This window comes from Labeo rohita, chromosome 3 (assembly GCF_022985175.1).
Source record: "Labeo rohita strain BAU-BD-2019 chromosome 3, IGBB_LRoh.1.0, whole genome shotgun sequence".
Classification (NCBI taxonomy): domain Eukaryota; kingdom Metazoa; phylum Chordata; class Actinopteri; order Cypriniformes; family Cyprinidae; genus Labeo; species Labeo rohita.
Window position 1 is genome coordinate 37,597,789 of NC_066871.1, and position 12,311 is coordinate 37,610,099.

Genomic DNA, 12,311 nt, shown 5'->3' on the forward strand with positions numbered 1-12,311 from the left:
CTGCCAAACAAAATCCATAAAATATCCTAATTTAAATAAAGCACGAAACACTTTTATGGAAATTTTCATTAAACATTTTACAGAGAAATTTTACAAAATTTTCCAGAATTACCTCGTTGTAAAATGTAAATCTATTGCAGTAAATGGTTAGCTAACTCAAACTTTAAGGGACAGCTTTTTTTTTCTTAAATAAAGACCAAAAGAGTTGTTAAAAGGTTAATGGTAGTGACAATATTCATGAACTTCTGTTGGTCACAGAACTTCCTGGCTGACCTACAAAACTGTATCACCACTGCAGCACTTTATGGCAAGACCTGGGCAAAACTGCCAAATGCAGTCCGATTGGCTGCTTTATGCAACTTCCAGGAGTCAAGGTGAACAGGCTTATCAGTATACAAGAAACCTGTTGATAAGTTCCCAGACTGCTACAAAAAGCATTTCTGAGGAAGAAACTAATCGATTTCCTACATAAAGTGTGACTGCTGCTTGCTGGTACTAAACTTGCTGCACACTGCTAGGGTGTTGTGGGTGGTTGCTTTTTCCACTCATTTTATCATGTGCAAGTTTAAAATTGTAAGTATGAGCAATAGTAATAGTGATACTTGACTTAGCAAACAACATTTATAATCAAAATCATACATATGCCTCATTGAAATTGGGAGGAGAATTCCAAGGTGACCGTCAACTGCAAACCAGAAAAACAAAAGCAGTTACCTAACAGAGGCTGACCGAAACAGCAGGTCAAACGCTTTGCTGCGGTTTCTGTCCAGAAGCACGAAGTTAATCATAAGTCTGCTGGGTTATTTCACTGGGCCATGCAAATAGGACGACCAATTAATCTGTCTCTGAGTGGTCTAGAATTAATGAGAATGTGAATGTAGTTGAGGGGTCTCGAGTTTTCCCATAACTGAACCACTAATCTGACATTAATAAAGAGCTGTCAGACTCTGGTTTAGCTGCACATCAGAACTGCAAGGCAATGCTGAGTCAAGTATGACTGTTAGAAAGAGTTTCTATTTTTAAAACAGGAACTAGATCATTTCACAGCCAATTCAGCAAATAAATGTTAGCTAAAAAAACTTTTTTCTTGCTTAGCATTTTTGTCTTTTTTTCCATTACTAATATCTAAACATTCTTGAAACAAGAAAAGTGAACTGACTTAAGATATTAAGCCCTATTTTCTGAAAAAAATGATCAAACTTGTGTTAGTTTTTGCTTAAAAAAATCTGACAGTGGGGCAAGAAAAAAAGCTTGTTTTCCCTTTATTTTTCTTGCCCCATTGGCAGATTTGTATTAATTTATTTTTTCTTTTTTAAGCAAAAACAAGATTTATCGCAAGTCATTTTGCTTCTCAAGTAAATATATATCTAGATCTAAGAATGTTTAGATATCTGTAATGGAAAAGAAGACAAAAAAAAAAAAAAAAAAAAAAAAAAAAAAAAAAAAGCAAGACAACCCAGCGTAAAATGCTACAGTTAATTCATTTTTTGTCATTTTCACAAAACTTTCATGAATATCTGAACATAAGAAAGAAAGAACAAAGTGACTGGAAAGAAATATAGGTGACTGGAAAAACATTGTGTTAATGTAGTATGGCCTACAGTAGAAAAACTGAGCCATACTGGGTCGGACTGTCCGTACAGTAGCCTGTGTGGAGTGCTTATAAAGCTTGATATATTTCACAAGTTGTATTTCCATAATTACTGTTTTCCTTGCCGGCTCCGTCTGTTCCCAGCAATGCAGACCAAGCAATGCCTCTTCTTTGCCTGTGTTTTGATCTTGAGATTCTGTAATCTTTTATAAGAAGTGTAATAGTGCCCCCTACTGTATAACAGTAAAATAATGGAAAGCCGGAACATTCTGTCAGTGGCGGGGAAAGAGTTAAGCTTCACAAATTAGCCATGGTGGGTACACTCAGAAGGTATATTCATGAATCAATCACAAACAGAATGAAGGCTTTTGAGCACAAAAAATGAAAAAAGTGAGACTGGTGGGCTCCATTCTGATTCAGGCATCAGTCCACTGGGAAACAAAGTTTACAAGTGTTTACAAGTTCCCAGGTTGCTAATGAGCATTTCTGACGAAGAAGCACAAAGTTCACAAAGTTTATGACACAGAATATTTAAGAAAGTTTTCTTTGAGGTATTAATTAGCCTTTGGATAAACTGGATATCCTTGAGCCCAGCAATATTCGGCTCTGTTTTCAGAGTTCAGTCTGTGAAGGAGAATTACTACCCATTGTTATACAGAATGCTGCACTATTATTCAAAATAGCTGCCATGCACTTTGCTGCACATCTATTATATCTGGTATTTATGAATTTCTATCAGAATGATCTGTCCCTCAGTATCGCACAAAAGATAAAAGAAGAACACTGAATGTCAGATTTGACTGTTCCTTTTGTAATTCAAGGATCACTACTGAGCTGGTTTGTGTCAGTTTGTTGGATACATTGTTTACTGTGTGGTCAATCGAACAGTTGAGGTGTGAAAATTTTCCTACTTGCATTCTACTCTTATTACATCTACATATATAAAGAACATACTTTTTCCTACTTAAATCAAATATAGTACCCACTATACTACTTCCGGTGGCTGCGACTCGGGCATGAGAGAGCAGCAAGTCTTATGTTTCATGTTTTCTGTTTTTGTTGATTAAGTTTTGCATTTAGATTTGTCTATGAGTGTCTGAAGTGTGACGAAAACAACAATGGGGGTGAAGAAGATTGTCAGAGTATTGCTGTTGCTTGCGCTGATTACATCGAATGTTTGTATGCAACTCGATATTGTGGACATCGCCACAACAAGAGGACATGATCAAGTGTTGCGGATTTGCAGCAGGGAATGGTTAAAATCTCTACGAAAATCAGCGGTAATGGAGCCGGGCCTGTTGGATGGTGTTCCAGAGGAGTTGTTGCAATGGCACGGGATCAAAAGCTGCTTCAAGGATAGCTGACTGTCTATCAGCAATTACAGAACAAACCTGATGCAGCGATATTCGTATTAGGAGATTTCAACCATTGTAAGATGGACTATGCTCTCCCAGGGTTTCAGCAGTATTTTTGTAATAATACACGGAAAGATAAAATACTAGATAAATGTTATGGCAACATCAAGGAAGCATATGTAGCTAAGATTAGGCTATCCAGTTAATTCCTATTTATAGGTCTGCTTTGAGGAAGAGTAAACTGGTGTTAAGAACAGTAAATGTGTGGCGGGACACTACGAAAGAGGAGTTGAGTGGTCGTTTGCCAGAAAACGACCACTCAACTCCTCTTACATAGTGTCCTGCCACACATCTACTGTTCTTATCAAGATGACAAAATTGACAGTATTGTGGAAGTGATTACAGGGTATATTTATTTTTGTGATGATACTGTGGTTCCAAAAAAGACCATTAAGATCTACCCAAATAATAAGAAATATATTACCCCTGAGATTAAGCAATATATTAGGAGGAGAAATCAAGCTTTTAAAAATAATAATATACAGGAGTCTAGAGAAATTCAAAGGAAATTGAGAAGAAAACTGAAGGAGGCGAGAGAAGCTATTTCAACCTCAAATTCTAAAAAGCTGTGGGACGTTGTGAAAGGAATGATTAATTTAAATTCAAATAAGAAAGGAATACAGGTTTTAAATGAATTTGAAAAAGCAAATGAATTTAATAACTTTTATAAACGATTTGAAGTAGTTGGGGGTGGTAGTATTGGCAAATGTAGAGATCTGCTTAGTTCAGTAACGTGATTCCACACAAGACAGGATTGTAGTAGACCCAAGTGTTGTTGCTAAAATCTTTTAAAAGGAGGAATCCTAAAAAGTCCAGTGGGCCTGATGGTATTTCAGCACTTTTACTTTTTTTCTAACATTTGCTGATAAACTAACCCCAGCCTGGATTCCATTTCAATTATCAGCTGACACTAGAAACATTCCTATAATATGAAAAAAAGCAGTTGTTATTCCTGTTCCAAAAAACATCCAGCACTGGAAAACAATGACTTTAGACCAGTGGTGTTAATGTCCATAGCAACAAAATCACTTGAATGTATTGTGACAGAGGAATTGAGAGAGAATGTACTGCATAAATTAGATCCTTATCAATTTGCTTACAAAGAAAATAGGAGTACAGAAGATGCTTTGAATACTATGACACACTTTTATTTTAAAACACATTGAAAATCCTGCAGGTTATGTTAGAGTGCCGTTTATGGATCTGAGTTCAGCGTTTAATACTCTACTTCCAGATATTGTGTTATATAAGTTAAAACAGATGAAGGTGAAGCCTTTTATGATTAAATGGTATTATGCATTTCTAATTGGACGACAACAGCAAGTGAAAAATCTTTCTCTGATATATTGGTCTCAAATGTGGGAGTTCCTTAAGGCTGTGTAAGTTCCCCCCCTTCTTTTTTACATTTAATGATTGCTGCAATCAGTATATTAATAACTATATTATCAAATTTTCAGGTAATACAGCAATACTCAGTTTGCTGACAAAGAATTCAGATGTTGGTATGTATAAATTAGAGACAGAAGGGGTTGTATGGTGGTGTGAGGAACACAATTTGATGTTGAATGTCAAAAAAACGAAAGAAATGATCTTTGATCCGAGGTTGGTAGGTGATCATAGTCCAATTTTAGTTAATAAGGAGGAAGTTGAGCAGGTAACAACATTTAGGTATTTATTTTGATTCTCAGCTGCAATGGAGTCATCAAGTGGATTAGGTTTGTACACAAGCAAGTCAGCATTTGCATTTTTTTTGCAAAGGCTTAGGGCTTATGGGGTGGATAAACTGTCATGTTATTGTTCCACACACTCTTAAAAATAAAGGTGCTTTAAAAGGTTCTTCACAGTGATGCCATAGAAGAACCATTTTTGGTTCCACAAAGAACCATTTAGTCTAAGGTTCTTTAAAGAACCATCTATTTCTTACCTTTTTATACTACATTATCTATTAAATTATTAAATAATAAGTGACTGGTTTGTTGTGTGGGTAAAGATAATGTGATGTGATGTAATGTCTGTGTACTATTTAGGATTGTGTAGAGGTGATATATGTGGTTTTGAATTGAAGTTTTTTTTTTTTTTGTATTGTGTATTGCTGTATGTTGGAACTGCTTTCATGATAGATTGCCCAAGACAAATTTCTCCTAAGGGAGACAATAAAATAGAAACGTAATATACAGTATGGGTTTCTGACACAGCTAACTTCATCCTGTCTAAATCCAGGCCAGGATAAAAGACTTTAAGTCAACAGTCAAAAGCCTGGCTATGCAAGACTAGGCTTTATATACACTACAGTTAATATATACAACTAAAGCAGAAATTCAACGTAATAATTCTCAGTACAGGTACTGTGGAAAAGAGCAGAAAATAAGTAGCTGTTGTGTAGTGTGTTATTTCCTTCAGACAGCTTTTGTCACCCTGTCTAAGTACTAATTGAAAAGGCCAGAGTGCAAGCAAAGCAAAGCAAAGCAAAGCAGATGCAGTCTGCGCGCCGGCCTCCTGGCCAATGGAGGAGCGTGTTATGAAAACAAACAGTGGACAGACCCCAAGAACCCCGTGACTGGCACAGAATGAGTCACTGAAGCGCTCTAATTAGTACCTTGGCATCTTAAATAGCATTTGGGCTATTTTTTTCCCAGTTGCTGGCTAGTCTAAAGCTGCTACGACAGAATTATGGCACAGTATCATCGCTCGATGGCTGCATCCCAATTTCCATACTTCTACTGTGCACTAAACATATTTACTTTGCTGGTGATGGGAAAGGACATAGTTCTGAGCAGATGGTAAGGCAGTAAACTAGTACTGGGACACACTACTATGATAGCACCTCTTTGTTATGTACTGCTTGTGCAAGTGTTAGCATATTACTTAAAAATTTCGGTAACACTTTAGTTTATGGTTCAATTCTCACCGATAACTATTTGCTTATTAGCATGCATATTCCTAGCATATTGGCTGTTTTGTTAGTACTTATAAAGCACATATAAATGCCTTATTCTGCATGACCATATTTTAAATCCCTTCATCCTACCTCATATCTAAACTTAACAACTACCTTTGTTAACTATTAATAATTAACAAGTTAGGAGTTTATTGAGGCAAAAGTCATGGTTAATAGTTAATTATTACTGAGGATTGGTCCCCAAACTAAAGTGTGACAAAAAACATTTTTACCTTTTAGAATAAAGTGTATGAATCTGCTGCGGCAGCTTCAGCCTCACATTCTTTGCATCTTTGTGCAACTGAAAATGTTGAAAAAGTGCCAAACCTGTAGCACAATGGGGTTGCTGAATATTACAATATTAGCCCTAGCATGCATGGATACACACTTCAAAAATTCTCTGGAAACAGTTTTAAGTTAACAAGGTAGCACACGCATATGGGGCCTAGGTATGCAGATCAAGGTGTGGAATAGAGTTAATGACAAAATAAAATAAAATAAAAGCAAAATTTTATTAGTTATATTTACTGACTTTAACGTCATCTATCAACCTTATTCTTCAGTGCAGAAGTAAATATGGGCGAGACTTCCTGTTCATTATCCGCCATGGGGAAATAACAAGAAGCCTAAAAGCCTAACCTGTGTGTGTGTTTGTTTGTTGAATTTCTGACTGAATTAATTTACCCATTGAATAGTTCCATGCCAGTTAAATGCCAGTACGAATATCAATATGATGTAATAGAAGAATAATGTACACATATATTAATTGCATATGGAATATATTTAATTTTCCTGAAATAATTTGTATTCTTCATATTACTTGTATGACTGGGTATTTAAAAATGTAATTATTAAATAGGTCCCAATGAAAATGTACTCGCAAAGTAAGATCTGGGGGTCGAACATCAGGACATGCAAAGTGAATCACACACATGACTGGACAGAAAGTGAGGCCTCTACGAAAGGGATTTCTACGTTAACAAGCCTCGAATCGAGGCTTCATCTGGCATGCCCTTTAACCCTAGCTCTGATGTCTCGGTTCAAATGTCAATTCACTAGTTGACAGTCACTCAAGATTTAGCGATCCAAACTTGCTAATGATGTGGGAACACAAATTCGAAAAGCATATGTTGTCCATAAGAACGTAATGGCATCTCTCATAAAGGTGTGCATCTTTACAAAGTAAACAATGGTCTAAAAAACACTTAGCCTCTTTGCAAATTAACACGCAAAATACCATTGGTATACTACGTCTGCCGCCTTACCGGAAGTTGTACCCCCGGAAACTTGTGGATACTCTCATGACATTATGTCTGCCTGTGCAAGCAGATGGTCACGTTGGTTTTGTTGATGGAAGTTAGCCTATTTTCAGGCACTGCGTAATATCATTGCACCTGCTGCACTCGTGGTACGGCAGCAAAGTTTCTTGATTATTATGCCGGAATGAGAGTATAGCTCCTAGCCATATCGGCCTAGAAAATCGCTTTTCGTTTTCTGTCGGTCTTAGTACACAATGTAACTAGTTTTAAATAGGAAAAATATCAAAACTCTTTAGTCAGATTCAGTGTTCTATGCTAAGCTATGCTAAAAGTGCTACCGCCAGACCCGGAGATCGGCTGAATGAATTTGAAACTGGTAAAACTCAACTCAACTCAACTCTAGGGGAGCTGGAAAATGAGCCTATTTTCAAAAATAGTGGCGTGTTCCTTTAAAGGAAAACTAAGGTGGATAATGTATTTCTAAATGTTAAAATTAATTTTCAGATGAATTTGAAATCTATAGTATATTAGATTTTGCATAAGGTCAGAGAATTTTCCAATCAAATGCATTCTTGAATCATTCCCCTATAAGTAATCATGAAACAGAAATCATGTTTTCCTCATTATTGTGATATACTGTATAACTGATTCTTTAATGAGAAAAATATGTAAGACTTGATTTCATCAATCAGGAATTGACAGGATTGTTAGATTGTAGTTGTTTGCTAATGTAATTTCTGCAATCTCATGTGAAGGACCAACCCAATCTCACACTTGTAAAATAGTTACAAATTACCAAGAGATTGTGTTAAGCAGTAACTGGAGAGGAGAGATTATTGCTCAGCGCAAGTGGTTAATATGTCCAACGATATATGTCAATTAGAAATATGTCAACACATCAAGGAAACTGCGCTTCTCACTTCACAGGGACATTGAAATACGAATTTAATAAAGAATTTTTAAAAGAAGCCTTTAGACTGCATTCAAAATAAAGCAATTGCCAGTTGTTGTTTTTAATGCATCCACCCAATCAAGTTAAAAATGTCATTGGGCAGTTCATCATACAGGAGCAACTGTGAACTTTCGAACTCCATATATTCGAGGTTGTTAGAGGCCTGCACCTCTTTCGTCTTGGCGGTCTGTTCCTCTCATGTTTGTCCTCATTTTCCCTGCATTCAGTCATCCTGTGTGTTCTGTCTCTGTTCATGCCATTTGTGATATAATCAGCTTTACCGCTGTCGAGTGAATCAGTCACGGACGAAAATAAAAGCTCATCTTCTGCCTCTGTCTCTTCCTCCTGGGATGAACCGAGGATTGAAGGACGGGTCAGTATGTGTGTGTGAGTGTGTGTTTTCTCTGCAGGTGCCTGTGTGTGTGCACGTAGCCAATGGTGCATATGACCTTTTATTCCTGGGCAGCGCAGCTCCACACTTCCACACTTGCCATTTTTTCCATGGCTTGTGTCCACAGCTCAGTGTGAAAGCCAAAGACACAGAACAGGACAAAAGACAGCTCACTACCACCATCAACAAACACCTCCAAAACACCTCAGATGAGGAAAGTCAAAACTGTAAAAGGAACTCCAGCAGAAGGACAATTTCAAAACTGTTTCATTATGAGAAGAGGCCCATTATAGCTATCTGAGTGTGAGACACTGTGAACCTGTGATTATGGCTCTGTTCAGAGTGCAGGCAAATCAGATTTTTTTCTCAAATCAGATCTTTTCATGCAGACTGTCCGCAGTATTAATTGGAAGTGATCAAATCTGATTTGTGTGTCCAGACCAGCTTATCTGCATGGGTTGCACAAGAAAAACTTGTTATATGTTGTGATGTTGCATGCTGTAGTCAACGGCTTCATCCGAATACAGTATGAATGCTTCTGACTTTCGTCACCAGTTTTGACGTTACCGTGATGTGTTGCATTAAGTGGAGGGTTGGGGAAAGATAATTTTAAAAGACATGCATTACAATGTTGTGTTACTCCTTAAAGGGGTCATTGGATGCCAATTTTCCACAAGCTGACATGATTCTTTATGGCCTTAATGAGAAGTCTGTAACATACTTTGGTTAAAATTTCTCAGTGGTAGTGTAAAAAACACCCTTTTTACCTTGTCAAAATCAGCCCTGTTCAGAGCGAGCTGTTCTATTGCATGTTCCTTTAAATGCTAATGAGCTCTGCTCACCCCGCCCCTCACGCAATTTGCAAAGATGCATAAAAACCCTTATACTCACTTCTGCTGTAAGTAAAGCTGCATCACGAATGATTCGTGCAAACATAAGACGCATTCATGTAGATCGCCGGGCGCATTTCCTTCTAAAATGAAAGTAACGTTAATCCTCTGCGTCTTTAGCGGCTCAGATGTTAGGAGTAAATGATGACTGCTATGATCATTATTACATCCAACAACAAAACACCTTAATTGCTCAATCAGAGACATTTTTGTCTTCCCCTGCACCGGAGTATACACAATGGTGGTCGGAGTCGGATTGTTCACAGCTCAGTCAGGGCGGGTCTAAGGTAAGACGGTCAAGTCAATTAACTATCGTGGGAGCAGCCTCTGTCAGTGTGACGTCACACCAACAAGAAGCTGAGAATGGCTTGATTTGAAAAAGAGGATATTTCTAATAAAGTTAAAAAAAAAATCCACTGGGTGGATTTTTATCATAATAGGGTGGTTGTGTATTTATGTTCTAACAACATGTAAAAGTAAGTTTTGCATCCGATGGCCCGATTTTTGCTAACAGTTTGACAGTCTGAGCATGGCCTATGACTCTGATGTCATCTCTGATAACATCTCAATTGTTGTTTCAACAATGTAAAAGCTCACATTTTCGGGTATGTCACTCACTTAGCAAAAAACAGACAAAAACAAGTCTTGAGAGTGCAGACTTTTTTTTATACTGATATTATTGAACAACAGTTACTGAACAACAGGTGGGAAATAACACCTCTTAGTGAAAAAGTTCAAGTTCCAGTCAAGATACCAGCACAAAAAAAAAAAAAACACTCAGCAAAATACAAATTTTTGTTATCAACAAAATCCCATCAAATATCTAGATATAATTTTTGTCAATATTTTACACACCCTAGTGTACATACTGTATGTTTGTGCCATCACCATATACTTTAAACGTTTTACTGCATTTGTGCTGCAACAGTGACTCTAGGAAAATAAAGTCTGAGCAGCTGACTGAAGTCTATAAACTACTCTAAAACCAGCAGACCACAAATCACATTGACACAGCAAATCACATTGCTTTTAAGCTGTTTTTACACTACTATGAATGACAGGCTTTCCAATTTTGCAGGAATCTCCAGAGATTTCTATGAGTTTTGTGGTCACACTTTCTGTGTGGGATGCTTATAAGCAACCTCTGCCTTTCACACACAAACAACCTCCCCAATCACCAAATCTAGATCAGTTACCTCATCCTGTTTGGCTGCTATGAGGAGACGCAGAGGAGAACATACGTTGTCCTTCAATCAGACTGAAGAAACAGACTGTTGGCACTGGGCGGATATGTTTTTAATAATGTTGGCACTTACATCAGGGGAAGATTTAGTCTCTTAAGTAAAGGATCATTTCTTTATAGACTGCCAACACTCTTTTACACTAAAGGAAAAAAAAATATATGTGGATTAGACTGAAAATTTCTGATTTCAACTTCCAGTAAAGCACCAAAATAACAATCAACAAAACAAGAAAATCTTAACTAGTATGATGTGTGACCAGTCAATACCAGCATGGAAGTATCCCAAATTTACCTCAGACCTGAAGCCAGCATTAGCTAGAACTGAATGACATCTCATTTGCTTCAGCTTGGCTGCCTTGACTATAGCCTGATTTTGTGTGTGTTGTATTATTGATACCAAGCATTTATTATGTTCTGATGCATCTATAAATGGTCTGAGTGTTAAAGTTACTATTTTAAAATACATCAATAATACTGTACAATAAGGTTTCAGTTTTTATTCTAGTTTTAGGCATAAATCTAACAAAATGTTTCACTCAAAGCAGGAAGAAAAAAAGGAAAACATTTGCCATTGGTGTAATAAAAACAACTGTCATCTGTTTTATTAGTCTGCAGTATGTTGCTTGTCAAGTAATGCATTTTTGTTTTGACTGGAAAACTGCACAATTTTTATGCAATCATAATCATAATTCATATTCAGTTAAGAAATGCAGTATAAGCAGCAGTGCCACATTGTCAGTTGTGACGAGGTGTGACATTATTCACAATACAGAACATTCCCTAGTGACTTATCGATTTAAAAAAAATTTTTTCCACATAATAATTAACAACACATTTCCATTAAACCATTATATTATAAAGCAGATTCATTAAATGTATCTTTTTACTGGAGTAACTGGCATAACATGTTATTATACTATCAGAAAAAACAGGTTAAGAGCTGTTACTTTATTGTGGACTATAATATGGCATGGAAAGCTGTTTTGACCAACAAGCATTCAGAACCAGAACATTTTTATAATATTAAACAATAAATCATAATTGGTCACTAAATTTAACTGTAAAATCTAATTGCTTGGTGTAATTGTTTTTACGTTGCAACACATAAAACTGCATTAACATGTGCTGTACCATAAACACCCTACTGCTGTAATTACAGATGTGAAAACACATCACTCACTGCATGAATTGACAACATCATCACTTCATGTCAATAATTAGCTGACTCATTAACTGCAAATGAGTGGAAGAAGCTGGTTTTCAGTCTGTATCACATGATGTACATTTCAAGCACAGCTTGATATATTAATGTACAGTTAACAGTAAGCAGCTACTGAATTATAGCTTGTTATGATATCCTTAGCAGTTTTATTTGTCAGACACAGCACTAATTGATCTAGGAACCTTTGGGGAATCCTGTTACAAAAACAATAATGTGCGTATATTAGATGCGTCTGTTTTATCTGGTTAAAGAGGCATGAATTTAATGAGGCTGAAATGTGCTTCTCTAATGGTGTGTGATATTATTTGAGAATGTATTGCTGCCTGCGGCACAAGGTGAATGTGATGTGGATTATTCCATACTCGTGTTTTGTTTCACTGTCTCTCTGAATTCACAGTCATTTATGAAAA

At 36.6% G+C, this 12,311-nt stretch overlaps 1 protein-coding gene across 1 annotated transcript in view; it reads right to left on the bottom strand.

Moving 5' to 3' along the window:
• Positions 1-12,311, bottom strand: part of prkcab (protein kinase C, alpha, b) — a 171,867-nt gene that overhangs the window by 57,278 nt on the left and 102,278 nt on the right.